At 37.9% G+C, this 27,851-nt stretch overlaps 1 protein-coding gene across 1 annotated transcript in view; it reads right to left on the reverse strand.

Annotated features, from left to right (window-relative positions):
- Positions 1-27,851, reverse strand: part of LOC124155905 (somatomedin-B and thrombospondin type-1 domain-containing protein) — a 958,847-nt gene that overhangs the window by 639,597 nt on the left and 291,399 nt on the right. The gene's annotated exons all lie outside the window — the stretch shown is intronic.

The raw sequence follows: 27,851 nt of genomic DNA on the forward strand, positions 1-27,851 counted from the left end.
TATCAGATAATTTTTAACTGAGTCCGCATGCATAAAAATAATTAATGATATATTAAAAAAGAATTATCGGGTAAATATGCAAGGACAGAACAATTAGATATTACAAAGAAAATCAGGTAGCTATCCAAAATTTTCAACAGCAATGCGTCAGAATCAATTTTGTTCGGCATTTAGTGTGGCACGGAATTTATCAGTTAATTTTTGACCGAGTCCTCGTATATTATTATAACTATAAATATCTATTACAGCATTAATTTAAAAAAATAAATTTAACCTTCCTTCTTCGAGCATTGGTGAAATAAAATTTATTATTGCCCAGTACGAAGCATTATAGGAAATTAAATGCAGTAGTTATCCAATTCTGGGACCAGATTTGATTCCGAGTTGCTCCATGAGGAGTAGAATATTCAATGGATAAAAATGAATTTGTAAACCCGCGATACCTAAATAGCTAAGGAGTGAGGGAAAAGAATATAAATCAGAGGCTAGAGTGACCCCTATCGAATACGGACGGGAAAAAATACAGGACGACAAAGAGTTGCCAAGGACGGTTAAGAAACCATAACACAAGATAAGAACAACTCAACATCAACGACCCAAACAAAGATCAGAGGCAATGGATAATACGGGTCCAGTACGAACTAATGGCGAGGGAAAATAACTTACGTAAACGGAAATCGGGAGCTTACTTTGGTTCGCGCGATTTGATTGATGGCCGGTAGAAAATCATTGCGATGAAATGAAAGAACGACCTATCCTGCTCACTCACCGTATCTTAAGGGCCATTTTGATCCCTCGCAGGAATAGCAACTCAGATATCATTGGGGTCCATGCGATTATCCTTGGTAGAGAAATGCCAATGAAAGACATTAATAGCATCATATCCCGGCTTCACGATGTATGCACTAACTTATATTTACAAACCATAAAGTTATGGGCCCATCGATTTTTATTCATCCATAAGACTCAGAGATCAGGTTTGGGAGAAACGTCAAGTTAAAGGTTTCCAATTCCCGTTGGCTTAGCCATGGGCCATAAGCCCTGTCTTAGGCCTCCTCTGTCAATAAATACACGAAGAAACGATCCCATGGACAAGTTCCCGTTCCCATTGAAATTTCTTCCTGCCTTATCCTCTTTTTATTTCACCAATGATGAACACGTCATATGAAACTAAAAATTATGAGAATAAGTAAGAAGTAATTGAAATAACAGTACACCCTAATAAAAATGAGCCAGTTGATTCCTTGACTATAAATACTTTATCTAAAATAAAGTTTTTCATTCACTCTGGAAGTACATGAAAAGTATAAAAGGAGATGACCTACCAATCCTGAAAGGTCTTAACCATATTGAGATCTCATTCGATAGAGTAGAAAGAAAACAAAGCAAAAACAGGTAGAACGAAGTATTATTAGCACTGCTAAATAACGCGTCCCAAGCAATTTCGTTATATGCCCTCTTTAACTTATGACTACTGATTCCCTCTTTTATGCACTGATTCACTATTGGCATCTAATCTTCTATCGATAGAAATGGAATGTCATGCGTATTTTTTCATTTGAATTTACATATAAGAGATGGATAGACACATTTTTGTAGGTAAATAAACCAAAAAATATATATTTTATAAGACAAATACTGAACTGAAAATAAACATTGACCAAGTACTTCTTGCTCCAAATTTGCCTTGACATTTTCTCTATTCTGCATGTATGCCAGTTAAGAAATATACAAGTACCTCCTATAGTACTAATTATAACCCATAAATTGTTACTTCATTTCATGAATATTTTTAGTTTCGTTTGATTAGGAAAAAAATGAATTCTTGTAACTTCATAAAACTTAAATCCCATTTCACTAAACATGGACACAAACACGGTCAGGTAAATTTAGTAAAGTAGAGATATCAGCAATTGCGTGGAGGTTTTAAGCCCGGATAACAACTCTCACGGTTTTATAAACATTTTAATTAACCACTCTCCAAAAATTCTGAATTTGGAGACCATTTGAAATTAATCCATTAAGAAGAATGAAACAAGGACGCTAGCTGATCTATTCTTCCGGTAAAATTGCCAGAAATAAACGCGTGTGTTAAAAAAACAACTGAAAAACAGTAGTAAAACAATGACGAAAATAAAACATCTCGACACTCAATGGCCGAACAAGATACAACCCCGCGCACGAAAAACATACACAGTGAAAACGCTTTCGAAGCTTAAATAAGATAGCAGAGCTGGTCAATAAAACTAGGACTGATTTGCAATAAAAGACCCATGTTTCTACTTTCCCCCCCCCCCCCCCCCAATCTAGATCCAGATATTCCCTCCAACTATCGGCTTGAAATTCAATTTGGTTGAGCAAGTTCATTGAACACAGCCTTTCCATTAAGCTCTACATCCATAGCCAATCAATGTGAGCTGCCGCAAACTAGGTGCATCACCCATCAGCCGGCAACAAAATAGGTGATCTGTTCATTAAAAAATAGAGGAGCATACTTCAACGGACACATTTTTTTATGCACGGGAGATGCTCCGGAATTACGAAAGGCCTATCATTATTCCCGTTTACAGCGTTAATTAACAAATGAATGATATATTTTAAGTATATATATAAGTTTTTCCGTTGTCACATTCACTGTTTCTTTTCATTATATCTCCTACTCTTCAAATTTTCTACCTAAATATCTCTAAATAAGCATATTTAGTTAATTTAGCCTGCAGATTAGCATTAACATTCCTAGCCGTGGTATAAAAAAGTAAATTTTTGCACAATACCCTAGAACGTCAATATTTACTATTGATTTCCGTAAGCAGGTTAAAGGTGTATCTTCAAAACGAATTTCTGACGGGCCACAATAGTTTATTTTTGAGTTGTTAATCACATGTGCCAGGGTTAAAAAATGGAAGTTTTGGACAATTCCGATATGGAATAGAGTGAAGTTAATTTAAAAAACTTGAACTCTGGAAATAATACAATTTGGAGGTGGGATAATAGCAGGCCTGGCCTGGCGTTCGTAGCTCCTCCTAGGTAGAATATTAAAAAAAAGAGTGATTGTTACTAATATATATATTTTAATCCGACCATCAGAAGCTCTCCTCGCCTTAGTTACAAGAAAATATTGTTCCGCATACCAACGTAGTACAGCAAGGGCATCTGTCAGCTAAGTTCATATGAATACACGATTAGCAAATCTAAGTTTGCGGAAAAACTGGCCGCCCGTAACGGGCGTTGTCATCACGTTTCCTTTTGCACCTGCTTTTAATTTTTTGTCTTCCTTGGGTATGATTTTCCCCACAAGGGAGCAATATATAATCAAATTATTGTTTTCCATTTCATTTTTATACATCGTTTTGCAAATAGATCAGGTACTAAGAGCGAGGATTTGCGTAATCTTTACTGGTCCATCCCATATCCCGCCAAACCCTCAGGCACCCATTCCTTTCAACTCGTCCATCGCCTCCAGTAGGTTACAAGGCCGGGCTTGAAAATAGGCTAAATGATTCAAAGCACGATAGTCTTGGCAAAAATGTGAGAAAATCTAAGAAATCATGAATCTCACAACGCATTTTTTTTCGCAAATCGTCTTAGGATTTACAGTTTGAGGTTAAGATAAGCGCAGTGCAGATCAAAAATGATAATTTATTGATGCAGCTCTGTGTGATGATAATATGAAATCTGAGACCCAATCCTTCGTTGAATTGAGATGGAATCGTCCAAATTAAACAATCAAGAAGAATAAAATCATCAGCTTATTTATTTACAAAAATTCATGAGCTCTAAATATTAGCAACTAATTAACATGCTAATCCGTAAATATTATGTTTTTAAATTGAGTTTGTGGGAAGCAATTTTGGAATTTTCTCCTGCATATCACTTATGAGAGAGTGAGTGAGAACTTCAAATGTCATCTAAGAAGCACAATTTTGTATGTCCCTATGTTTCTGACTGAGATTCGATCATGAAAGAGCCTCATGATAGCAAGAAAATAAAACTATGACGATACGCCAGGGTTGTTGAAGCAGAAAACATTTCGAATTAAGACATAAGTCGCACGGAGAAGAAAGAAGGTGGAATAATGAATACCTACGCACTGCGTAGATTGACGAACCTGGCAAATAGGAAAAAAAGGAAAAAACAATGGTCGACGAACTCATTAAAATACAACTTTCATGCCGTAAAAAATCACTTTTTGAATTTCTTGTGACTCTACCCTTGAGAGTTTCCCTTCGCGGGAAACGGGTGACTGATAATGCGCAATGAAGCGCCACCTACCATTCTCCATTCACAAAAGAAGTGAGTGTTAAATATGCATATGTTAAGACACTTGTATCGATGAAAAGGAACTTATCTATTGTCTACTTATGAATCAGATGTAATTTTCCACTCTAATATAACGACCAATCGGTTTACTAACCAAAGTTTACTCGTAGATGACGTCGGAATCATCATCGTTAACAGAAAACCAAAAATCATCAACAAATTTTTCTGAAACTGAATTACAAGAGCAATGGACCTATTTTCCATACTGTGCTAACTTATGGTCTCAAATGGAGCCGGAACGCAAGGGGAGAGGGGAGGATGAGAATAGGCTGAGGAGGTCTGAGATGTGGCTACCGAGGAGAATAGGAAATTTGCAATGGAGGGTTGTGATTGAACCGCTAGATATAACTCCGAGGGAAAACATCTCAATTAAAGAGGAATAAACTTCAGCTTTCGAAATATTTTTGGCTTGATTGTGATTCGCCAATATCCCAGCCGAGGCAAATGATTTTTCTTCGCCAGGATTTCCCGCAGTTTACGAATGACTTCAGGCTTTCCTGTGTCATACTACCTTGGAAAATAAAAATATTACGCTTAACAGGGTTCACTACGCTAAATGGACACGACCATTCCTTTGTAGCACAGTTCCTTCAACATATGAGCCCTTTACATCAATTTTTAATCGCTTGGAATAATCTCGAACGGTTCACAAACACACACTCCAACGAGGAAGAAAATATATAAAATAAACGTGAGCGTTCTCGACTTCAGTGCTGGCCGTGAGGGAGAAGAGTAAACTGATAGTGGAGAGATAAGGAGGAGATATAGGGGGTAGACGGTGTGTATTCTGAAGTTAGCAGAGTTACTGGCACCAACGATGAATCGAAGTATATTGTTGAAGCTGGGAAAGGGAGGAATGGGAAAATAGTGCGATGAAGCCCTGGAGACACATTGGATCAGAGGTGTAAAATAATTTTCTACCCGCAATGTAAGTGCTTAATAATTTTCACTTTCTCAAACTGAAGACATGCAGTTCTCCATTATTTTCATTTTTAACTTCGAGTCAAGATTTAATATACTGCGAAAGAAATAATATTTTATAGATTCCAAGTAGGCTTCCGCGGAGATTATGATGATATCTGGTGATTTTTCCGGATATTCTTCCGCGTTTATCCATATTATAGGACAATATTTCGCCAACGTTCCAGTTGGCTTCCTCAGGTCCACTGAAGTGTTGATGCAGAAAGTTGTTCATCTTATATACACCCCCCGTTTGCCGCCTTTTTTGTGGAGGTGTGCCCTGATTGGTCAGGATCTTTGAAGACCCTTTTCCACGCGCTGGCGAGAATCAGGGAGGCAATTGAAATCGCCAAAACGACAAAGAACTTCAAACGTGAAGACGGCTACAATCTCGCCAGACAAAAAAGGCGGGGTGTATATAAGATGAACAACTTTCTGCATCAACACTTCAGTGGACCTGAGGAGGCCAACTGGAACGTTGGCGAAATATTGTCCTACAAAATGGTTAAACGCGGAAGAATACCCGGAAAAATCACCAGATATCAATATTTTATAGAATCTCTCAGAGGGAATACCATTGGAACTACGTTATACTATTTTGAGGTAAATTTATACGAATTATGTTTGAAAAGGAATTTTGAAGAAAAAACTTTTAAACAAACTTATCATTTTGTGATTTTCAATAAATTAAGACAAAAATTTGTCAACAACATCCTTCATCTCAAAAAATAAAAGTTTTACATTAAAGAAAATAAAAAGTTATTGCTTGCAATTTGGAGTTATTACAAAAATTTGAAAAGGATCCATTACAATTACATTTTCAATACAGCGAGTACAATTTTATTAGATCGCGGAAAACTGGGCCAGCAGTCCAGGGGGAATGATATATTCCCCATTCTCTTGGTGTATAAAAACATGTTTGCAGGAGCACGACAAAGTTGATCCCAGCCAGCTATGAAAGCTCATTGACTCGGTAACAGCGAATCCTACACCTAAGGGTTAGTACTATTTTGAGAAAGGTATTTGTGTTTGTTTTTCATAAAAGGTTTCCCATGCCGAGGTTGAGGAAGCTATTGAGAGATTCTCCGCTATCCATTTCCCATAGCATAAAGTAAATAGATAGTCAAACACGTAACTGACCAAACCAACTGGTTTCCTTCTCAGAACCTTACTTATGAACGGCAAATATCCTTATCACAAACTAAAAAAATAAATCCCAAGGTTTCGTGATATAAGTGGTCTTCCGTCACATACAAACGAGAGCATTCAATAGAATAAGGATCACTTCAGTAGATCAAGGAAAATTCTTTCGCGACGTTCGACGCATAAAAAAGCATGTTGCATACGAACAGTATAACCTCTCTCTCTACGCCAATACCTTATGTTATGCGAAAACTTATCCACGAGGGTAACAAGGCTATATGACAGGAAGTAGACGTACAACAGTAAACCTCTAAAACTGGTTGAAATGGGTGCGAGTTTTCTGTGAGAAAACTGTTTGGAAAGGGAAAATGTCAGTTTCCTTTTTTTTAATAAGCCACCCGATAAAAGAAAATAACAAAAATCTATTGGAAGTAAGGAAATAAAACTTTGTAAGGTTCACTGTTATTTAATTATGGGCACGACCCGAGTTTCGTAGCTTAGTTACATCGTCAGGTGACTGATCTTGCATGCATCATACATTTATACACAAAGTACAAAAGTAACAGTGAGGACATCTATCGGAAAGGAAAAGGACTGGTTGAAAGGGCGGGGGTGAGGGTTAAACACGGAATGGAATAGTGAGAGAGGGGGGTAAGGGGGAAAGGGGCAGCCTTGATTTGGGACGAGGGTTTTTCCTGTGAGGATAGGTATCTGACCAGCCAGGGGAGGGCGGGGTTAAAGTGGGTGAGGAGACGAGAGCTAAAGAAGGTGGCGGTGTTGGGGAAGAAAGAGAGGATTAGCGGGGTACATTGAGTTTTCTAAATCACAATAGTCTACTATTACTAAATACTTACTAATACTAAGTACTTCGTGTATAAATGTATGATGCATGCAAGATCAGTCACCTGACTATGTAACCAAGTTACGAAACCCGGGTCGTGCCCATAATTAAATAACAGTGAACCTTACAAAGGTTTATTTCCTTACTTCCAATATGGAGAGGTTTCACAAAGTAAAACCTGAAGTTATTAGTTACAAAAATCTATATTAAACATTTAAAATTGGGATTTTTAAAACATCCAGTTAATTGCATTAATAAATCATATAAAACTCTCCTCAACCTCTAAAAAATTCTGTGATGGATGATTAACAGCAATTCGAGCATTTTATCGCATCCATCATTCTTCATGTCCTTCTTGTTACTATACTCGTATTATCACGCAAATTTCCAGGAATCGACTGAATTGGGTCAAACTAAAATCATTCCATTTTTATCGTATCGGTGCATGGGACCTCGAAGGAGAACTCCATACGCCTAATGAATAATGTAACGGAAACGGCTGTCTCTCGGTGGGAAGAAGCGGAAGGCACGAATAGTCTGTGGTAGGAAAGTAAAGAAAGAAAATTAAACAGCATACCCGCGTAAAGAAGCACGACGTCCCTAAAAAATTCCGGAGACAAAGCTGACTTCAGTCAAACCAAGCATCATGAGCGAATCGAGCAGTTCTCCGTCCCGTATGAATAATTGAGTGAAAATACACATAATACCGTTTTTTTTAGCATTTTTATAATTCTCCAAAATTATGGCCGCGATTTCGGAGTTCTTGCCGCACGAAAATTTGAATTAAGGTTCTCATCTGAGCAACCAAAAATGATTTGATTACTTACCAACTGAACAATGAAACTATGCTGGGTATTTTCATCGCAAACCTGAGGAAAATTCAGTGTATTTGCATCAATGTTGATGAATTTGGAATTTATCAAGCCAAAACTTCTGCTAGATTAACGGTTAGGTTTTTTCTCGTCCACGTTTTCATATTAATTTTGACGGGAAAGTTTCTCCATCTAGCTGCATATGAGTGCTCCGTGAATAAACGAGCGCATTCGACTGAAATTACGCCCAGATTTTTCAAAAAGTAAACTGAACTCAGATCTCCGTTCGCGCTTAATATAAGAATTCACAGTTAGTTATCAAAACTTTGTTAAGTATTAAACCGGAGGGAATTCAAAGAGCAATATCTAATAAATGCTTATGGAATTAAAGAAAATTTTTTATAACTACTAATTGAGTGTCTGAAAAAGGAAAATTAATATTTTCCAAAATAGTAAGAGAGCTACACTACATTTATAGCATTAATTCAATTTAAGTGCATTAAAAAAATGACAAATTATATCATGAATATTTTTCCACATACGAACGAAAAATAACATATACCTGATTACATTTCCGAAAAACTGTAACATAGACCACTAATTAAAAAATAATGGTTTGTTTAAATAAATGAATTTATGTTTAAGGAATTCGAGAATCCAGACAAGGGAGACGCCAATTATCGGCCGAATTCGAAAGTAGAGCTTCGAGGGAACCTTTGGTGGCTAGGCATTTACCGCAGTAAGCCACGTTGATCAAGCATTGGTATTGTTCGGTATTCTCTGATTTCTGTAGTTATTTTGTTGACATGAAGCTATCATTACGTCGAAAGCAATATATTTTATCCATTGATATTGTGCTTGAGGCTTTTAGTTTGGTTTTATTGCTACAATTCGTCACTCAACTACACAACGTTGGTAATATAGAAACACGTTGCGAAATCATAGGCATTGTAGGGTAGGTAGTCAGTTTTCTCTGGATAAATTGTTAGTGTTAAGCTTGGATAACTTCGTTAGTAATGTACTTTATGCATTTATATAAATGTGTGTGAGGTCTTTTAATTGATTTTGATCATTGCAATTCATCATTCCCCTTGACGGTAAACCCCGACGGTGGGAAACCACGTTGAGAAATCTTTGACATTGTTGGGTATATTGTGTTTTCTCTAATTACACTCGACGGCAAAAACAATTTTTTTGAGCCCTGATACCATTCCTGCTAATTATTATGCAAAATGACCTCCTGAATCCGAACATGACATCCGCTTTCATCCATCACCTACCATTTACATGGGGAAGCCCCCACTCTAATTTTCATCACTTTCATATGTCTTGGAGGAATGAAAAGGATTATATTAGAATTTATATTTCTTATTAGGTTTTTTAGAGGTGAAAAGTTCTAAAACATGATAATTAATGGTAAGGTTGTAGATTTGGGGGGATTGATTTCCGTTAATGATTTTAAAAACCCATTAAAATGATGAACCTTTCCTTTTTTCGCAATTTTTTCACTTATTTTCTTCATTTTTCAGCTCCTATTTTATTTTCCCATACCCCAAATATCCTACAATGATGGAAAAATATACATATCAACAGATTATATCAGCAATAATAAAAATATGTAGGTACACGGCATAGAAAAAATAATGAAAATGTGTGCCAACAGTTGAGAAGGTACGCTACCATGCTGGTGCCCTCAATACCACACGCGCATCAACAAAGAAAAAAATAACCAGTGTGAAGTGAAGTAGAAGTTTCACATCCAAAAACAGCAGTAGGCCTAATATATCAACATGCCCGCATTCAATTTCCCTGAAAATCTCCTCACAAATTTGATGATGTCTTTATAGAACCATTCCCTGTGTTAATCTGAAACTGCTCCTAAATATTCTATGAAAATATCCAGGTGTGAATGAAGGAAATGCATTTTTAGTGACACGTTAAACCCCTTGGCCTAATACGCTGACAGCAGTTCACACGTTTCTGAGCTCATTCTCATAGCTAACACACGTTTCAGAATCCAAGCCAAGCTCGATTTTATTTATAATTCAGGTGTTTCATGTACGTCGAATCTTTGAAAAGTTTCCTAATCTGGGGGTCCACGAGTTCCTTCCTTGGTTTTAGCCTCACTAATTGTAAGACGAGGAAATTAAGTTAGAAATCGAAATTCAGCTCCTGTCTTTTCGATTGCCTTCACAAAGTATTTCATCAGTCTTAATTTGATGTGCAATGGTGGCAAGTGAATATTTTCTGTCGAAACCAGGGAAACATAAGCAACATTTTTATAACCATGAGTAAAGCTTTCTCGCAGAGGCCAATTCCGTACTATGTAATGAATTTTCACGGGCGCGGCTGTTGTATTCACAAAGAAAGCAGCACTATTTCGTGAAGCCTGATTGCAGTCCCATGAGTAGAGCGACAACTTTCAGATCAGCGCAAACTTACCAATTGTAATCACGACCATTAATTCTTTCAAGGATTCAACTGAAATATCTGTACGTCTCCTTCATATCAGCAGAGTATGCAGACAGGACAGAAGGTAACTCATTCCCATTGGCCAACAGGTCCACTTTAAAGCTTGTCTTTGACGAATCCATAAACAGTCTCCATTTTTTGGGTCACATGGCATCATCGGTTCTATCAATAATGCATTTAATTACAGAAAAAAACAAGTCTTTACCTTCCATAAAAAGTAATTTCAGTGCTGACTGACAGGAAAAGATTTTTATGCCCTTTTCTAAGGGATTGTCATTCATTTACGCGAAACTATGTGCCATATGCTACAGTGGTTTGACCAAATATTTGGTTAAATTACTGTAACAAGTGGTGCAACAAGCACTTGGAGCTTAATCCTAGTCCTGACCGCCAACTTGGCCGCCAAAGTAAAATTTATAAGCAGTTTTAAAAATTAAAAGAAGAGGTAATTGTTGCGATGCTTAAGTCAATTCACCGCAAACATAGTAGAAGCGATGAGGATGATTTTTACACATTTAATCTCGGTAATGATCACAACTCAAGCCCATATACTGACATTCACTTGGAAAAAGCCGGAGTGAAACACCTTCTACTGTAATCCTTGTGTAGGCTTTCGCGGTGTGGTGAGGATTCAGCGTGGAGGTTTTCGGGGTTACTACCGCGTAGATTCTGTAGATTGATTTGCGATCAGATTTGTCTGCAGAGAACCCCGGAATTTGTAACCCCGAAAACCTCCACGCTGAACTTCTACTGTTTTGCACAATTTTAACTACTTGGAAAAAAAGGATCATTCTTGTCCGAAACAGCGAAAAATGTTGACTCTGCGAATGCTAGAGATACCGAGGGAAGATTACGACAACTTCAATACACACAATTGATTAGAGAGGCTGATACTTTGTGCAACTCCATTCTTAAGGAGAAAGAATACTTTTTAACTGAAATGAGAATATAAAATCTTAGTCTTATATTTTCCGTGGAATAAGGAAGTATTACTTTTCCTTTTTGGCTGCGAAAGCTAAGAGAATTGCCGTCCAAGGCTAAGCGGGCGAGGCATTGTGAGGGCCAGCGTAGTAAAGTGAACCTTCCGAGGTATTGATACAAATTTTAATCATTGTTGCTATGCAGCAAAATATTTTTATTATTGCTGCTGTTTCTTGTTTTATATATATTTTTATCAATCGGTGGAGGAAGACGTGAAATGGGAGCTGGAAAATTTTTAAAATACGTGAAAATTTGCGAAAAAATGGCAAAATTGATAATTCTTAATGCGTTTTCACACAATTTATGGAGACTTATTCCCCCCGAATCTACCTCCTTACCATATTTGCACCCCTCAAAACCCTTAGAAAAAATTTAAATGCTAAAGTAATCGTTTTAATTCCTCCAAATGACTGAAAAGTGATAAAAAATGGAGGGGGGAGCTCCCCCGAAAATGGTGGGTGATGGGAAAAAACGGAGTTCATATTCGGATTTAGGAGGTCATTTACAGTAGAAGCAGCAGTAATGGTGTCAGGGCCGATAATCATGCCGTCCAGTGTTAATTTGTTAGTATTGTGATAACGTTGTAAGTAATATATGTTATGCGTTACCAATAGCCAATACTTTCCAAAGCCAATACTTTCAATTCACCGCCTTGCTGGCTAAGGCAACCAACGGAAATTAACAATTCCCTCATTTAAAATACACTCTCCCTGCGTGGCACAGCCGGTATTCGTTGTTGCCCCTAGGTATCTTTATACCTCTTCATAACCAAGAAAAATCTTCCTCGACATATTTCAATTGATACAGCGGGATGCCTCGACGATACTTAATACCACAGAGTTGTGCTCCTACTACGCCTATGCTATTATCAGAACCCTAACCTCGCTGCGTCGGCCATATTGTCAGCGCCTGCAGCGCCGCCATCGGTGATTTGAGTCTCGAATTAAATAATAAGGCTCCAAGGCATCACTTAGTTATGAGAGGAAACAAAAGCTCTGCGTGAAGCCTATTTCAGTTGAAATTCAAAACGGACCTGAGATAATTATTTGAAAATATATCAATATGCTATGGAGGTATGGTATGCCGGCAATGAATGAAGTTGTTAAAATTTCATGAAAGCTTCAGGTGAAAGATAACATTTCAAAATTTCACAGCTGGTCTAAAAATATAGGAATAAAAGAGTTTCATCCATTACTGCTACGAAAATATGCTCATTTTTCCCTCCACAGACCAGGCAGAAATAAAATAAGAAATGCATAATTTTATTCGTAGGTAAAGCGCTATGAAAATTAAAAGTAAACAACTGCTATTGGATCTCTCTAACCCCCCGGAGAAAATACAATAACGTCATGATAATTCCATTTGTGCCGCAGGCCTTGTGATACCCCATGGAGGTCAGTGAACTTAAATTCGTATCCCTTTAAAAAGGCACTATTCCCCCCAATTAAACAACATACTGGAATCACGAAGTTTACTACACATTTAGAAAAATGAAATCAGGATGAATCCTCCCATGATAAAATGAAAGACAGCCGCTTCTCTAAAGTCACAAAGGAATGATAAACACAAATATACTAATGATAAACACAAATATATACTCAAAAATATACACAAACATACAAATAGGTATGCATCATTCCGTCCTACCTCGAGCTAATCCGATAAATATAAATACAATAAACGGTTTCATCCTTCACTTTGTGGAAGTTGATTACGTCAATAAATGAATACGTGATTTTTTTAATTTCGCATTAATTTCGGAGTGTGTACATTCAAAAACAAGGTGGAGTAGAACGGTAAATGTCTGGTTTGCCCCTTGGTCACGCAAAATTTGTGGCCCAGTAGTAACGGGCCCTTGAAAGCAGCAATTCCCAGGGAGCGAATGTCTAGGGACCAGATTTGCAAATCGCTAAGCCGATGTTTGCCCCGTTAGGCATCAAAGAGAGAGCAAACATGCGTTTAAGTGCACTAAATTTGAGCAGCGAGTCCATTGACGGAAGGGAAGAACGATGGGCACAATGTTATTCCTCGAACGAGCCATTCGAGTGAAGAGATACCAACATCGATTAATTTGACGGTTAGATAGAAATATACCATCAATAGAGGTCTCAAATTAATGCTAGGTCAAACTGGTAATTTCTTCTCTGACATCTAGTACCTATATACGTGTTCATTTATTTGTTAATGTCTGGTAAAGCAACTAACGCTCTCGCCTAACGCATATTGAGGAAACATGCAGGGTATAGCGTTTACATATAGATCTGTGCATTTTAGTCACACAAACCTGATGCGACCCACCCCCTTCCGAGCAACGAATGAATCCAGCATAGTTCCACGTTTCGTAAGAGCTACATAATGCACTAGGCTACGCCTTCCACACCGAAAGAGTTACGTTACGAAAGAGGTACGTTGGCTGAGTGTTGGCTCCCCACCCTATCAATTTTTGACTGCGCCATTGGTTTCCAAGTTAGCAAGAGTTTGCATTTGGGATTATTTACAACAACTTCTATAATTATACTTATATAAACAAATTGTTTTCTCCCAATAGTTTTTGGGGTATACCTTGCCTCTTTAATTAAAACTGTAAGTTTTGGGAACGGGATCTACGGGAATACCAAGCGAAGGAAATCATCCGTTCCCACAAATTGCAGTTTTGATATTTAAAAAAAAATTAAACACAAGAAATACAAAGGGACAGAGGATTCATTTAGAAGAATATGGCTCCAGATAGAACAAAAATGTCTCCCCTATGCTTTTGGCTGCATTAAAATTGAGAGCTTCGTTTCGACAATAGAGGTACTTGTAGCTTTTATTATTTTTCCACTTCTAACTTAACAAATAATTTTATTACACTTTATAATCAAGTTTTATAATTTGAAACTTGGGAGCAAAAACACATCCACACGCCATGATTATTACAATCCAACTCCACTTCTGCCGTTCACAACAATCTCCGTCCACCATCACTTGCCTCATTGTTCCTATCCCACCAATTGTCACATCAACATTCTCCAACTCAAGTCACATAAAATTCGAAATTAATTGTTACATACTCAATCTCGGGTGTCTTGCCGTCTTAACAAACAGTAATCCATCGGTCACTTCCTCCGAGTACCGTACCACACCCAAGTCCATCCCTCCGTGCAGTCCACCTACTCGATGTCGTGGCCAGGTAAAGCGATGACGAGACATGGGACCACCCACACTGCGGAGTACCCGAGAGGGGTGACGGGAGGGAGAGGGGGGTTGAAAGAGACGGGAAAGAAGATTGGGAGTCAGAGTGGGTGGGAATAAGGCGGGGGTGTCGAGGTCAAGCGCCAGACGATACGCCCCGTGCGACCGACCGTGGAAATACTTGCAAGGCGGGGGAAAATGCGTGCAGGAGCACGCAAAGCGCCTCGAAGGAAACCTTGCGGCTCCCAGGTCCTTTTTTTCTACCCTTACACAAACACCCTAAAGACCTTTTAGAAGATGATACCTTCCACAATGTTGGAACAGACGGGACAACGGAAAGATTTGGAGATAAAGGGGCTGTAAATGGTCAATGATTTACTTTTTCCCGACCATCGACACATCTCCACTATCTATTGCGTAAGGTCCGAACATTTCCTCCCACGCCCTCTTCCGTGCTCAAAGGCTCCGGATGATGGACTTTCCCGATCTTTTAGTGACGGTGATGTGTGCAAGATAACGATAGCCTTAAACTCTTCAGGGATATGACCAGTCATTCTCCTCGTTAATAAGCGACTGCATCTTTACTGCGAATATACTCCTTTAGAATGAGGAGGGTTCTTGGGGAGTGGGGGGTTTGAAAGGCCATTTAGCTTTTCATAGTTGCCACAAAATCTTGATCGTACCAATTAAATGCGTTATACCTCGGAAATACGAGTTAAACTCTTCACGCACACAGAAAAAAAACAGATTAGAGCGTCGATTAAATTTTTTTTAAAACAACCAATGGATAACAAATGAATCAGTATTCACCAAATATTTTCATGAAAATACTTCAGCTTTGTACGTCAAAACGTTTATGTTTACTATACGTCGCGTCGGCCAGTTTCAACTCATCAAGGTTCGAATAAGTTCAGCAGATTCAGACGTTATATGGTGGAAGTTTGACATATTTATGTAAATGATGGTAGCACTTTTCCACAATAATTTAGTGCGTACGATGCGTTTCGCCTAATATAGCCATCATCAGGTACAAGACATTCTTGTACCAGACAATCTGGTACAAGATATTCTGTACATTTAATGACTCTGTGAGCCGAAATGCATCGTACGCATTAAAATATTGTGGAAAAGTGCTACGATCTTTTATTTAAATAAATGAAATATCACCAGGTTCCATTTTCAACATCAGAGGAGGGTAAGGGCATATATAGGTGGAGATTGGGAAGTGACTGAGAAAAGTAAGAATTGGAAGAGATGTTACGTAGAAGCGAAAACAGTGTGGCCGAGGTTAAGAAATGGAGGAATGGAGGAGGTTGTCAAGGAATCGGAAGTGATGGAGGAGTTGAATCATTAAACGGAATTACCTCACCATCCATAACATCCATACTTATGAACAGACCTTACTGTACAGCAATTCAAAATTAACTCTAAAATCAAATTTAAAAAATAACGTAGCCTGTAAAAATAAAGTACAACTACACATTTAAAGTTTGAAAAATGGAAATTATTGACAGTATATTTCGAAAAATATGGTTTGCAATCCACACACTACTACTCCCTCATCTCCTTTAATTCTAATATTTTTTTATTTCCGTCCGTTTGCCCAATGTAAAAGAATTCAAGATTACCATTCTTGCGTTGAAACATATAAACTCAACTGGTACACACTTAATCAACATCATGCTTTAAGTAAAAATTATTAATAACATTTAGACGGATGATAAAATAATATTCGAACATTTTTTACGGTGGGCACCTTTTAATACATTTGCCCCGTAAACAGCGTAAATGTGGCCTTTAAGGACGTGGAGTATTCAGCAATTGATAATGAACGTTCAGAAAATACCTATATCCTCTATATGGGCTACATACCCAGGCGGTACCTGAACCTGCGACCTTAGGCTTGACAGGCGAGAACTCTTACCCGCCGCCGCCGCGGCCGACGAAAAGAAAATATAATATTTTAACAATAAAAATATTAAATTTTCCGAAATAAAACGGGAAGCATCTTTTCAAGTAAAAACTCAAGTAGTTAATAAGGGAAACACTTGGAAATTACCGATTAGGAAATCGAAAGAAGCAAAAATAAAGGCTCCATTTGTTTATTGAGTAGAAAGCGCAGTTGCGGGATACGCCCCGAGTCCAATCTTATTCGTCACACTTGGAATACAGAGTCAGAGAGAGAGAGTGAGAGAACGCCCGCCTCCCCTCCATACTTGGCTTGTTCGGTGGGCCAGTTGATTCATGCGAGTCGAAACCGTGACCGCGTATTATTTCGGGAAGATATCCGCACACCGCGGGGCCATTCACGTCCACAGCTACATGTCCCATTGTTTCTCTCCCTTTCGGGCTTCATGGGCGATAAATCTCCTCGTTATTGCACATCGGCAGAGTAGGATATCGATCTCGGAGCGGAAATAAAATGTGATGAACAGGGAAGGAACGACCTCTACGACCGATCACAGTCACGAAAGAAACACGGCCCATCAACTACCCACCACCACCACCCCTAAAAATAATGGCTTTTAACCACCGCCATAAACCCCTCCTACAGACGCGTAATAGGTCAATCTAAAGGGATATAAATAGCTTCCAAAGCTCCCTCCGGCTGATTATTTCCACTGATTTTATCTCACTTAGATAGGATCGGTATCTGGCCACAGACTTCATTTTACTAAACCCCTTTCCACTTAATCTCCTCTCGGGAGAATATTATCGTAATCCTATATCCGACTTAAAACGAGAGATCATCACTCAAGTTTTGTGTTTTATCGTCAACCTCCGAGGCTATTAGTCTTCTGAAACGACTCGTTTACTTATGTCGTTCAATAAATACAAACAGATACACCTATTATGTACCTACCTCCGAACAACAACCTTCCAATGAATCATTAAAATTCTATCTAAGACCCCGAAATAACATGAATTACGTACATACAGGAAATAAAAAGTAAATAACGCAAATATACGAGGAATGGATGGCTAGCAAGCGACATCCTTTTTCATTCATTATATATCCAGTCAAAAATTATCTATGAAAGACCTTTTCCCAACATTTGTAACAAAGAACTCGGGGGTGCATCCGATACATCCATGTTAGTAGACTATTCACACAATTCTAGAGAAAATCTTCTTTTCTTTCACTTTAGAAAGTCACATTTGAAAAAACCTTCAAATTTAAAAGCTTTTCTATGTGCGAGGGTTCAATTTATCATGTCAAGCCCAAAACTACAGTTGAACTATATAGAAATCTCAGGAGAATAAAAGATATACTGCCTAAATGATAAATTGCCATTCTCAGGGAATCTCATCACAACCAGCATATCACTATTGTTCTGTCATCATTATGAGCTGTAATCAATTTCCCGATTTTATGGCATCATCCACTCGTCGGAGTTTCGTGTGATTGTCCACCAGCCTTTACGGGCGAAAGATTTAATTAGCAGGCCGCGCCAGTCGGCAATGTCGTACAAACAGGAGCCAAGTATGGCACTAAGCCACGAATGAAATCAATGACATATACAATTCGTGTTCATATTTAACGAAGCGTGAAGTGCACCGAAAATCATCACAGAAAAGCCATCATCATTTCTTTAACGAGTCCTCGACCTCCAAACAAGGATAAAGTTTAACGAGCTCCAAGGGGTTGCTGTGGGAGGATTGAATAGGCGACGACAATGGTCGACAGATTAGAGAGAGTTATTTGCAAAACATCATAGGATAAAATTAAGTTTCGACGATTCCCGAGTCTTTCCTCTCCAGAATGGTAGCCAACGAATACACAGGGGATCCGGGTTGGTGTAGTGGCTTGAGTGTTGGCTTTCCACCCCGTGGACTTGGGTTCAAATCTTGGCGGTGGCAGAAAATTTTCATAGACTGCCCGATCCCAACTTGAATGCTGTGTGGAGGACATTTTAAGCGCAACACTCTGTCCGCTGGATGGGACGTTGATCCGTGGTCTCCTCGGCCCTTTTCGTTATGATCAGGCTAATGCCGACGCCGGGTTTCTCTTCACCCCTCCATACCCTTCCCTCATGACGCAAATAACATCAGCTGTCGGTCGCCTCCTACAAATACCATGCCAAACCAAACGTGGTGTGCGCTCGTAAGCCATGTTCATTCAAGTATTTCACCATTGTCAGTGGATTAGAAGGGTGCTCGACCTCTGCCTATTATATCTCGAAATTAAATTGCCACCAGCTTCAACGAAATGAATGCTAATACGTATTAATTATATTTATATGCAAAAATAGCACACAAAGAAATTTCGGCTACTACATGAACGGCAGACTATTCAACTACGCTTTAAAGTATCCACGCCCCCACATTTTACTAAGGAATGCGCCCAAATGGTAGTTTTTCCGCAGGGAAATTTTAATATAGCTCTATACTGGGGACATATTCCAGTCTCAAACATCCAGATATTAGATTCACCAAAAAAAATAAACACAAACGAAATCTGTTAATTTATTTTCATTCAGAGTTGATTCATTGGAATGGGGAAGTAAGTGGGATCACGACGAGCAGATAAATATGGAGACGCATCTTCATTAACTCCATTTTTCACCTCCATTATAATTACACCCTAATTGCAAATGTCATTGCGAGAACAATTTAAATATCCTATACATTAATGATAAAATTATCACATGAATTGAGTTAGGATTTAAGTTTGATGATTTACTTGAAATATTATCTGTTGAATTCGCTGGAAAACGAATCAAAATACTGTATATCATTTTTTAAATTTATTATATTTGCTTCCATGCCTTTTCCGTCCAAGTGACTCAATGAATGTCAAGTGACTCAACGAATACAAATTTTTTTCGATAATGATATCCAAACTTAAAAATTATGCGTGACTACACTTACAGACGTGATTATTTTGACAAGATACCCAATCCCAGCCAAATGTTATATTACATTTAGCGGCGTTATGCAATACAGTATTAATGTTCAGCCACCAATCGCACAACGGTTTCTCTGATTCTCTGTTCATTGAATTATTCTAGAATCATCTTTTCTGTATTATTAATGTTAACTGATACATTTATTTTAAATGCTCCTTTTGGATTTCATTTCAAGGGCATTGATAAAACTACTACTATCAATATAATTATCATAACAAATAGAAAACATCTGCTGTCAAGAGTCTCACATACCGTCTTTGCCTTCTTTCACTGATATTAATAACGAGTAAGAAGGACATAGATGATAAAATACAACAGCGCCACCATTGCATCAATTTTCAATCAATGCTTGTGCATCAAATCTTGACTGTAGTTAACATTAAACCATCAGATTCAGTAACGCTAAAAAATATAATTCTAATCCGAAAATTTCACCGCTTCAGAAAGATGGTGCTTGAGTTAGGCATTCACTCTTGAGTTAGGCATTCACTCGTTACCATTTGAGTTTGAGACCATTCTCACTTCGAGGATTTTAAGGACAACAGAAGGCGCCTAAAGAAGTTATCCTTTCTAAAAGCGGTTTCGGTCCGAAAATTACCCTCTCGCCGTCTCTCGCGGTGTTGCGGTGAGCAAGAGGGTTGTTGCACACTCACAAAAAAACACAAGGGGGAGCAGGAGGTAAAAAAAATGAAAACTTGGCGAGGGCTGAGAACTCGTCCCAGGAGAAAAGTCGAAAATAGGATCTTCTGGTTTCGGACTCCAAAAAAATATTGGCGAAGGGCAAGAAAAGGGGAATAAAAAACCTCTTAAAAAGTTTTGCTCTTTGCTCGTCGAGGGCGTGGTCTTGAGTTACGTAGGAGGTTACGAGGATTGAAAAGCTCACGAGGATAATGAACTCTTGCCCGCACCCTCTCTCGTTCGCAAAAACAAATGCCTGACGAAAAAGGGGGGGAGAGAGAGAGAGTTGCTTGTTTCGCGCGGAGAAGTTAGTCCGATTAGGGAGTGTGCGATGGCGTGAGATGAAGGAGGAGAGAATGGACTGGTAGCGAAAGGGAAAAGACTGCGGGGTGAACAGGCTGCCGAGATGGAGTGCATTAAGGGGAGGAAACATTGAGGAAAGCTGGGATAATGGGGAGAAATAATGGCAGAAAATAAATGAGACAATGGCCAGGAAAATAATAAAGAAACGACGAGGAAATGTCGGGGATGTTATTTTCTTCCATCCACGGGATAAATTTCTTCCGTATACGTAATACCCCACAGTTCTGGTTGGCTACCAAAAAGGTAATTCACGACAGCAATCCACTATATACTACACTGGACTGTGGCACTTCCAGAGGAAATGTTAGGACGATAGTCATTGCAAATAGACAAAAATACTATTTAAACCGATCGTTCTTAGCCTTGTTTACTTTGAGCAATAGACAGGCAAAGGAAATGTACATCTAAAATCCATTAAAAATCAATATTATCCTCTCTAACATGCAAAATATAACACCCGTGGTAATAAAACCTTCATAGGACAAAAACATGACTAGAAAAATGTAGTATATATGCTTATGTTATTTTTCCAATAATTCTTGGCAAAACTTTACCGATAATTATTAGTTTTAAATAAAAACATCTTTTCTAATCAAAACGCCAGTGGGGTAAAGTCCTGTCCTTCCAAACAAGAGGTCACGAGTTCGAATCTCGCCTGGGTAGGTTTCCCCAGACCAGAGAATGGATGTCTGTATATATTTAATTATTAACTTTTCGAAAAATTCCGGTGTGAAAGGACAATATAGTGCTGTATTCGGTGGATTGGTAAATAAAGGAAATACTTTTCCTGAATTCTAAGAAATGTGTACCATGTTCACCATTTTTTACGGCTTTAAAATTGATACACAAGGATTTAATCCGATTCATAGACTGATGCGTGACTGTTCCTTACTTGGAGACCGCAATTGCTTGAAAAGCTTCAGTGAGGTGCTTTAGCCTTGTTAAAATTAAAATAACTGAAGTGAAATCAAATATACATAAAGACAAAATTGTGTCAAAAATACATCAATCGTAGACTTACCTACATCTACGGTTCAATTGAATCGACAGCCACGCCATTAGGTCTTGTTTTGCGTTCTGAAACCGGATTATGCTCATTGTGGTAACTAAGTCTCTTACCTATAACACTATTTTTTGTTGTCTAGTTGAAAAAATCCATTTAAATTGGGATAAAATGCTTGGGAGGATCATTTTAGTACGTTAAGCGGTTTTGCCTCTCTTATATCTGTAGAATTCAAATTTTCCTCGCAAACAGACACTAAATATTTACCCACCGATCTCCATGATCTGCTCTCGCATAAACTTTAAAAATGAAATGAAATAAAATAGATGACCTCGTCTTAATTTTTTTTGATGAGCGAAAATGGCCGTACTTATTCGCATTCCTTTTAATTTAAAGTTCGACCAAAGTTATGATAGTTAAGGGAGACCAACACGGTGAACGTGCTTCACGTCAAATCACGAGGGACAAAGACCCTTGATAGAAGAGGAGACGAGAGGAAAAAAATACGAAAAGGAGACGCACCGCCTGGGTAAATATTTGAGGAAAGGATGGGGAATGAGGGCTTGGGGGGTCTTAAGAGAAGATATGAAGGGAAGGTGGCAGAGGATTCGAAACCAATTATGCGGGAGAATGGCAAAAACGTTTATGGCCCGCGTTCACATTCCAATGTCCTTGGATCCTCAGTTAAAAATATTTTCGCCGACAAATTGAGAGTTGATGATTCCGGGATAAAATGGCTAAAATGGATAAAATGGCTTACCTGCACGAGAAAATTTCAAAATATGCCCTTTCAGTTCCACTTTAACGACTGTTTGTCAGAAAAGTATTCGTCTTGAAAACTCTTAACACGCTACATTAATCTTGTTTGTTCTACTTACATTGACTTGAATACATATTTTTTAAATTGAACTCTCAATTTTCAATTTACTTCAATTAAATTTATCCTTAGAATTTGGAATGGTATTAAAATGTAATTCTGGGATACACTAAAATAATCCACACGTGTACATCAAATCGCTTCCCTGATCTGAGTCCCATAATACGAAAGAACCACGATTTAATAAAATGCACAGGAATCGCCCAATGACGGCATTGGGATACTTAGAAAAAAATTATTAACTAACGTTTTCATGCGATAGTAAATTAAAAATTTTAAAAGACACCTGGAAATATATATGTTTAAAACTATACGCATTGGGTGGTACATATTCCACTCAATCGAATAGCTTTCTATTTGGAAGAATGAAATTTTTGATAGCAGGATGTTAAGACGATGCATAAAAAAGTTCTAATTAAGTGATTGTTATGAACGACGTCTCACGGTGTTATCTCGTTAAAACATGAATTCTCTACATGGAGGGGAAAACAGTTTGCCCACATTCAGATATTGACTCCCAAAAGAAAATCAGAAATTCGTGAAATTTGACGATCCCTCGAAATAAAAATGAGACATTACAAGTAATACGAGGACTTTTTACGGAAGTGAACAAGTGCGTAGTGATTATGATGAGTGAAAAGTCACAGCAAGTGATGACAATAGCCATTACTGTACCATTCACCAAAATATTTCAATAACTTCGACTTGTTTACAACAAATAACTAAGTACCGTAAAACTCAGGAAAAACGAAATTATCATGGTAAAATGTAAATAAAATCCGAAGGGCAAGCGTGATGGTGTGGAATTTTTCCATATTGAAATAAATAATTGCAATTTTCCACAATTTTAAAATTTATTACGACCTAGGTTTCAATGTTACTACATCATCATAAAGGTACTTCTTCATCCTCACCTTGAAGATGATGTCGTAGCAATAAAACCCTAAGTCGCAATAAATTTTATAATCGTGGCAAATTACAAGTATTCATTTCAACTTGGCAAAAAATATCCACCTTACATCTGTTCCTCGGAGTCAAATTTAAGGTAAAACTTTTATACACTAATTGTTACTTATTTATTTATTTCACTCGGTTCATTCAAATAACTTTAATTTATTTAAGGCACGGAAATATAAATGCCAAGGAAGAGGTGTGACACTTAAACTCCTGATCATTCGCTAGGGAAGAACCATTTATTGGCCCGAGTGTGGCAGTGATTGAGCATCGGATTCAAATTAGCAGAGTAGCTCTCCTCACGGCCCAAATCATGTTATCTCGCACAATCAGTGAGAGCGCCCATCCGACAGGGTCGCCAAGAGCCGAAGTGATTAATCGAACGAGACACGATTGATTTCGACACATTTCACGAATTCCTTCCAACCGATTGGGTGATACCGTTGAGGACGACCGGGAGAAGAGAAAGTGGGGCGCCATTCTGATATTCACATCCTTTGAATGATTCGAAAGGTGAAAGGAGAATGACAGGCATGAATTATAACAAAATTGTTACTAATACAATCATTGCATATTAAAAATTATGGCTTTCAAAGAATTTATTGTATCTAAATTTTGAGTCGCACATCAAAAAAATGATGAATAATAACAAAATGGCTTGATTACAGCATTTCAAAAATTAATGCTGCTCTTTTTAATTTCACATGGCACGACTAGATCTTATATATAAGTTTTCCATTAAAGTGCTGATACAAAGTTATAACTACCGCGTATAATTCCAGCATTACAAGCAATTTAATGCTGCTCCTTGGAATTAAATAATACGGGTTTGTAGACGAATTTATCGTTTGAGAGTACAATTATGAGGCATTAATTCATAAAAAAATGCTGAAAATTTACATTAATAAATTAGATATTAGCATTACAACAATAAATACGTACGTGAAAGCGTTCTAGTTTTTATAAATCGCACTTAGTGCCGTTTTCGTGGTAGTAAATGCTCAATGATAACTTCAACACCTATTTATATGTATTTCCGGAATTCAGAGTACAATAATGTTACAAATTTATTGCCTGATTTCAACGCTTATTACAAGAAATTATCATCGACGACCCAATAAAATCCTCGTTATTGTATATTACCATATTTTACATTTAATTATCACCGTAAAAGATGAAATTTACCTACACTTTAATATCAGACTATGGTCACCATTCATTTTCCATTTTAATTTATTGGAATTTTAATGTACAATTCAACCGTGGAGTTTTTATTAAACTTTCAAATTCCAAATACCATAGATATCCTTACGTACCGAAGCGATTATAAAAACTTAATTAAAACTTGATACTACGGTTTTTCTTTCTTACTAATATCTTAATATAGCTTCTAGTACAAAAATTCTTTGTTTTTTCCCTTTCTCTAAGGCGCCAAATTAACCAAAACACAAAAGAACTAAAAGGCAACTACAACAAACAAAAAAATGAACAAAAACGTGAGACATTCATAACTCATACAAAAACATGTATTAAAGAGAATTAAGTAATTCAAAGGATATGAATCAATCCATCCAATCTATTAGGATAATTTTCGTATATTAAACAGAAATAGACGCGCCCTGATTCGTGAAAACCACCTCGGAAAGAATAACTCATGCAAATGTGTGCAACGTGGGCGCACAATGAATATTCACTCGAATCAGGGCACACGGTTCACTCGGGCGAGGACCCAGAGGGACCCGAACCGCAGTCTTCCCGCAGAGCAAGATTTCCGTGTTTCGAGGGGACGCGAAGGAGCGGCGCACAGTGGTCCCAAATCGAAAAAAGCTGGCCAAAAGTCGTTTTTTCGAAAATTTTCAAGGAATGATTGAACCTTATTTTCGGATTCTACAGGATATGGTCTACAAAATACACTACTAAGTTAGTATTTTTGTTCATCAGAGCGGCTGCAGTGATCCGTCAAACATGGAGCATTCACCGTAAAAATCACAGTTGCGTGAAATCGGTCGATTTTGAGGAAGTTCAGCGTCATGCAGGACAACCTTTATGCGATATATTTGGCCAAAAACATTTTTAACTACAAACATAAACATTATTACATAGTGGGACATAAATTTTATTCGGATTTTGCTATGTTTACTATTTTATATATATTTTGTAACTTTTAGTGTTTTTTACCCGAATTTTCAAATAAAATGTACAATATCGTTTAGAAAGGCACGTGAATGCACGGTGTCTTTTGCACCAATACAAAGGGAAAAGTATATGCAACGCAGTAGTGAAGAAAATTTTTGCTACCAGTTGCTACTCCGACCTCAGCATTGATTTAACTATAATGATGCAATGCGCTGACGCGGGCGGCGGCCTGGCTGGCGCGTGGTAGGGCTCGAGGAAATCCAGTATTTATGGGTGTTATTCAACATTGTTGGATATTTTATTTCTACAAAAAATATTTACCCTATGAATAAACATCTCTTGTCATACGTAGAACGTTTTATCATTAATAGTTTCCATTTGACCTTACCTTTTATTTACGCGTGCCCATGCTCTGATAAAAATTGCTTAACGACTCGAGCGGAAGGATATATTTATGGAACGAAAGTTCGCAGCTGTACTTATAGTAATCCTCAAAAACATGAATGCATTCAAAACAAAAAAGAATCCCTCAAATGCTACTCCACCCTTTCCTTCCGTTAGACGGGTTAGTTTTCGCCCTCACGCGGCACATTGTCCCTCTGTCGCCTCCTTAGCGGCCCCCTCAACCACATGCAGGGCAAACGACGGCCGAAAAGGCCTAGGCTATTGATTGCGCCCATCGGGAAAACACAACCACCGCTCTCTATACACTTGTTATGAATTGCACTTTGGCCACCGGGGATGAACGGAGTAAGCCTTTTCACCTTTCAAATGTGATATTTACTAGAAAATATAGATTATAGCATCGCGAACCTCACACTGTGGAACCCCCAAATTACTTCTAGACATCGCTTGCCCGAAATATTCTCGCCAAAACTCAGTTTTACTCAGATTTTGCCAAACGAAAGACGTGAATGTTAGTTTCCTCAAGCGTGAAGATCGAGTCTTGAAAAATTCGAGTATCCTCGAACTTTTTAAAGAAGACTTGTGGGGTTAAAGAAGAGTGCCCATAGTGTTTTAGTTCGATAACTCTGAAAATTTTCACGCGTCTTGAGATGCATGAAAAATTTCTTGAAAGTGGAAAAGGGTCCGTATCGTTTAAAAACCAATACTTATTGGATTGCTGGAGCAACAAGATAGAGTTAGATGAGGACGTTAATTCAAAAGTTATCCTAAAAAAATTGCGGAGAAGTGTTTTTTCTCTCAAATTATCTTCGCCGGTGGAAGGAAAGAAAAAGAAATGACAGGTTTTTGAGAAGAAAGTTCGCTGACTGCCTAAATGAGAAGTTGAAATTTCCTCCGCCTTTATTTAAACAATTTGAGAAGTCCAGTGAAAGGGCCTAGAGATGGAAAACGGAGGATCTTAGAGCTAGCACATCGTCAGTAGAGCATCCATGAGTTATCGAAGCAAAGGTGATGAGTTCGTGGCGAAAATAATAAATGAGGTGACAACAACCACTCTCTCAAGAGCGCGGCGAGTGTTATCAAAATGGAGAGCCAAGGATGTGAGGCAAAGTAAAATCTCCCACGAAGAAGCCCTTTCCATGATCGTTTCTGGTAATTTCACGAAACATCAGTACTTGCTCCTCCGACGGACATCTAAAGAAGCTGCCCTTCCTATTGTCCACTTGTCTGAGGAGGCAATGGAGGCGAGGAATAAGGACATAAGAAGATTCAGGGAGCATCATGCAAGGAAATTTTCCTGGATAGCAACGAATGAAGACCTGTTTAAAAGATTACTCCTAACTTCAGATGCAATGATATCAAGTATTTCTAAGGCTCAAAGAAGGAAATTACTTCAATTACCAGTCGAGGTAAAGAGTTTATTAATCCTGGAAGAATTGAGTGGATGACGACTGTGATGAGGATTTGTCGGATAGTGATCATGAATGTATTTAAATTTTTTTCGTAACAATGACTGAGAAAGATAAGGAGAAATATTAACTTATTTTTTTGATAATTAAAAAAGCCCAAATTAATGGAAAATCTCATTTAATTTTTCGTACCAAATCATGTGCTCGTTAAATTGATGCCTCACTTCGTAAAGAGCTTATTGCAAGCGTATCAATAAATTTGGCGTTTAACTTGAGTTATAGGAGTTATGAAATATTGTTTTATAACATTTTAATGATTGTAATAATGCCTCCGTTGAAACTTGTGAAATACGGAACCCCGTTTAAAATTGCTTCCAAATCCATTGGCACGTTACAAGGAACTATAAAATTGT

This window comes from Ischnura elegans, chromosome 3 (genome assembly GCF_921293095.1).
Source record: "Ischnura elegans chromosome 3, ioIscEleg1.1, whole genome shotgun sequence".
Classification (NCBI taxonomy): domain Eukaryota; kingdom Metazoa; phylum Arthropoda; class Insecta; order Odonata; family Coenagrionidae; genus Ischnura; species Ischnura elegans.